The sequence below is a fragment of the Mycetomoellerius zeteki genome, unplaced genomic scaffold, assembly GCF_001594055.1.
Source record: "Mycetomoellerius zeteki isolate Tzet28-1 unplaced genomic scaffold, Tzet1.0 scaffold159, whole genome shotgun sequence".
NCBI classification, from domain to species: domain Eukaryota; kingdom Metazoa; phylum Arthropoda; class Insecta; order Hymenoptera; family Formicidae; genus Mycetomoellerius; species Mycetomoellerius zeteki.
Window position 1 is genome coordinate 471775 of NW_017256542.1, and position 5318 is coordinate 477092.

Below are 5318 nucleotides of genomic sequence, written 5' to 3' on the forward strand. Positions count from 1 at the left end.
CAGCAATAATTTTAATCGTCACGACAGTTTTTCCGTTTAGACGGGAACACCCCGTATACGCGACGATGCCGTGTCGGTGATTAAGGCGACAGAGCGCTTGTATCGGTTGTTTTTACCATGACAATGGACGGTTCGTCACAGCCAAAGGTAAGCGCGCGTACGACCACATTGTGTTCCACGGTTCCCACACGCGGTGCGTACGTGACGCGAATTCATTGCGCTAATGGGAGTGCGTAGAATGCGCGTGTTTAAGCTCCTCTGTCAAGAGAGACGCCTCCGGCGCGAGATTACTGGAATGGTCTCTCGGCTTTCCGACCAGATCTCAATTCGCAAATACAATGACGATCGAGCGTGCTTATATACACAATATTGTGTACCGATTCTTCTTATCGAGAATGAAAAAGGAAGAAAAAAAATCCGAAGAAACATAAAGATGTTATTAATCTTTATGCTATATAAACAATATTAATAAAAAAAAACTATATTAATAGAAAAACGGATTGATTTAGTCGAATTAAATTTCATTTCAATTCGATCTAAACATATGTCAAATATAACCGCTTCACTATATTCTTTATTTAGTATGTATGCATCGTTTCCCAAGAATATGTACAAGTAAATGGAAATTAGTTTGTCCGATGTGTGGCCAAACTGAACAAGACGATCGTGTGGATCTTAAATTTAAAAAAAAAAAAGAAAGAAAGAACTGCAGTTCGTGTCAGCGTTCGCATATTGCTAGATTTTTGAATGCTTACGCGAGCTATGACTCATCGCCAACTGAAAAGGTTGTTCATTAGCATTTACTCTGTGTCGAGAAATCGTCTATTCTCTGCGTACACCGCCAATTACAGGACGCGTGGTATCGAACAAACTGACGACAGGCACAAAAGGTGCGACTTATTATCCTTTTTACTTTCGAGGAAAGACAGCCTCGCACGATCGAGTCAATAGCTTCTGTATTTGAAAGACCAATTAATTTCCAATGAACTTGAAGAACGGCAGCTGCATATTAGGAAAAGCTTTTCATACCGGTACTTCGCCATCCCTCTCCCTCCCGCTATTTCCCTCTTTTTCTTCGACTAAGGACGCGTCTCGTTTTAAGAAGAAGCAGCAGGCTTCTCGACTATCCCGCTCCTCCGTGTTCTCCTTGTCTTTTTTTCCCGTTGTACCACTCCCACGGGGCCTTTTAGCTAAAGAAAACCCAAGAACAGATGCTTCTTTCTCACCGCGCGATCTTTCTTTTTCTCGTTTCTTCCCTCCCTCTCTCGATGCCGGGAGCAGCAGGCAGGTAAACGCGAAGGTTGCAGTCAGATGCAAATCGCGAGCTTTTCCGCCCTGATTCGCTCGGCTCGAGTACCTCTCGAGTACCATTGTCGTCCCTTCTCCGCAGGGTCCTCCTGCAACGACCTCGAAGGGAGCTCGCGTGAACATAGACAATGATGGTGTCCTGGTCTTTGTCAGATCAGATCGAGAGTACGGGTGCTTCTCTATCGCTATACAGATCAAATCCATCAATCATTCTAGACCAGCGAGTTATGTTAAACGCGTTTATCATCTCTCATATTTAGAATTGTAGCTACGATACCTAATCTTATTTAATTTTCCTAGCGCAATCATGCAAAAATAAAGTTTACTCTTTTAACAAGTAGAAACGCCCAGTCTAAATAATACTCTTAAAAATTTTCTTTTTCTTCGAAAGAAACCTTTTTGAGCCTATCTGATTACAATTATCTTGCACCTTGACTCACAAAATTATCAGCGACAGTCGATAACTTTCGCAAGTAGCGTTATTTGTTTAGGAAGCTATCTCGGTTTGTGGAGTGTAGGGAGAAATCGAGCTCTGTATCACACAAGCAGGAGGGACACCGGGCAAGAAGAAAAGGAGTCTCCGAGAGAACGGAAGGAAGAGAGAAAGAAAGAAGGCCCCGACGGGAGAAACAGCAGCTGCAACAGCCGATCACGTATCGCGCTGGGTCTGCGATTCGTGGTGGGGGCATTGTACCGGCAGAGTCACTCCGAAAGAGATTATTATCGCTCGTATCAGGCGCCTCGTGCACACCCGCCGCCCTTCGGGAGAGATCGGGCGCGTGGCACGCGTGCCGTCTCCCTACCACGCAGCCTGTGTCCTCCGAAGAAAAGGCTCCCGTAAATATTTCCGCACTTTGCCACTGGACCCCATGATCGACTCGATATTTACGTGAGATTGATTGCACCGTTCAAAGTATCTTTTGGAAGTAATTTCAAATGAGTTGCTTTAGATCTTGTTTTTCGCGTTTGAAACAATTCAATATTGTAATAGAAATATATATTATATATTCTCCTTTTTTACTCACAATTGAGTAATTTTAAATTTGAATTTGACTCTTATACCCGTTTTTACCAACGCAAATTAACTTTTAAAAATTATAATTTTAACTTACTCTTCATCTTTTGCTAATACTTAGAATTGGACCGAAATTAAAGTTAATTTACATTCCCATACAGCACCAAACTTCTAAAGACGTTCATAGAACAACTTTAAGATTGTACAAATATTCTTAGAACGTTCATATACGTTCTATTAATGTCGTATGCTATCTGAATTAAGGTAGAAGCATTAAATATCAATCAAATATCTACGAAAATAAAAAAAAACATGTCAGAATTATTTTTATTCTTCTACAAATCTACTCTAAATGTCAAGCTCCAACGCTTTTTCTTTAAATCAAAACGGAATAATTATAAAACTTTCGCGAGAAGTTACTCAATCCTTCAATCTGCATTTCTGATTCGAAATTGGACATGATATTCTTTGCGATGTAATCTCGAACGCATTGACAGCTGCGGAGTCGCAATTAAGCAATCGAGACTGGGTGTCTTCTTAGCCTCTCCAGGTGGAATTGGAATACGTGCGTCCACTTATACCCCGAGGCACTATCGACTGGCCTCTCCCAGCGTCCCTCGAACGACCCTCGATGAATCTTTACCAATCGCTCGGAAACCACACAATGGTATTAACTAGAATCGAAAGATTACGAGTCATTACGTGAATCACGCTGATCTCACGTTGCTCTCACATTAGAAACCGTCATAAATACGTTCTTACATTCTTCATCACGTATCTCCTGCGTCATTCTATAATAATTGGGAAACGGTATCCCAGGGATAAACGGTTTATTTCGTCGATTCAGCAAATTTCTCAATAAAACATGATCTCGCTTAACGGAATATAATTTTATTAATTCGTTTAATAAAAAACACTATTCTCTCTATCTAAAAAAAACTAGCATGCGTAGCATGCATGCATAGCAAAAAAAATTGAACTAGCATGTATAATAAAACATATTTACAATGGCATTTGCACAACGTACTTTTTTCTCTTCTTTTTGAAGAGAAGAAAGAGGAGTGAGATGAGTTAAATTGCTATTAAAAATTACATCTATTTTTGATCTTTCTAACTTTACTAACTAATTTTACAGTCTCAATATTCGTCACTCCGAAGCGGTCTTTCGAGAAAACTTTACGCGACGACAGGTGGATCCACGCGATTTCGTGCTGGTGTTCATAGCGGCGTCGTTTTATGATATGACGCCAGATAGAAACCGGAAGGAAGGACCGAGTGAGAATCGCGCGTTCTCTCTTTGCGCGAGGTTTTCGGACGGATATATTTCGTTTGCACGAACGGTAGAATTCTCACAGTCGAAAAAGCAACCTCGTACGTTTGTTTGATTCGCAAGCACTCGACTTAATCCTTTTCCGTGTTTACTTTCCCAGCACGGCTTTTCGTTGATATACGACTAGTTTTATCTCGGGTGCATTTGATACTTTGCCAAGGTATACACTGTGGTACAAAAGATCGTCAAATTCATAAATTTGAATAAAACTTTTCTCTACTGTATTTCCAACAAAACATGACAATCGCACACTATATTGACGCATATCGTTAAATATAGTTGTAACATCACCAAATGAAAAGATTTGACCACATAATTAACTAGAACTTTTGCGATCTATTTAAGTAATATAAAATATGGTATAATATTAAGACACTGATCTTTCGTACGGCATATGAGTCAGAGAATTCCGATTAGCATAATCGCTACATAAAATTGACGATACTCGTCTCTCGATTAAGATCGATTGATCTGATCCCCAGTGGTTCAGCTGCATATCTCTATGGATAACTGCGAGTTAAGCAACCGTCGCCGTCAGTCTGAAATTAAACCTGATAATATTCGCGAATTATCATACTTACGCTTTCGCATAACGAATGAAGGTAATTAAGCGTTTTAATGCATTCTTTCGCCAAAATCGCGTGTATCATGTCACAGATGTTGCGGAAAAAAGATATCGCGAATTAAGATCGTGCGATCGAGAGATTTTACGAAGTTCGTGAATTTTTCTCTTTTAAACATATTTTATAAAATAAATTATACATAAAATATATAAAATTTAGATATAAATTAAGTTATAATTAAAGTTATTAATTATATATTATAATATGTTCTTCTTCGGATTTTAAAGTTAGTAAAAATTCATATGGATTGATCAGAAAAATTAAATAAAAGACCCTAACACTTTTTTGTGTACAATTACGTCAATTACAAAATATATGCCTTCTGTGTAGAATATAGTTTACAAGTTATTTCGGCTTGATACGTGGTGTACGACATATTCTAAAGTTTATCGTGACATAAACAAAGTATGCGTCACATGGAATGCTCAAAATAACTGGTTGGTACCAACTACGCGCGTGCAACCCCAGTAAATCTCTCGTTCCCGCGGGATATAGTCGGCGGAAGTGCAATCCGCAACTCCCGATGGTAGTTCATTGAGTGACTCTCCCCGTTCTTGCAAGAAAGTACACGCATACCAGAGCGAACGGCGGCAGCAACGAGTACATGTGCTGCCGACCGCGTTGCGGTCTCGGTTGCACGTAACTTTTGCGCGTTTATGCGTGCAGAATTGTGTATGAATGAAAGAGCGACGGACGAAGGAAGAACGGAGGGAGTCGCATGATGGATTCGTCTGTGTGCATGTATACGTGTGCTACGGGTGAACGAAAAACATACTTAACCGCGAGTAAGTACACCAATACGTAAACGTGGATGTACAGTACATATTTATACTTTGTATAAACGCGATTCGTTACTCACTTGCTTCCTCTCATATCCCATACAGCACAGACCACCAAGGAACGTCTTAGAGTCTTGTATTCACAATGCTAGAAATTGTATACATTGCTGAATTGTTTAAGAAGATTCTTCAGTCATTTGACATAATATAGGAATTACTTGATCAAATTTTGAGAATAAATTCGTTATCAAAATAGAGGCATT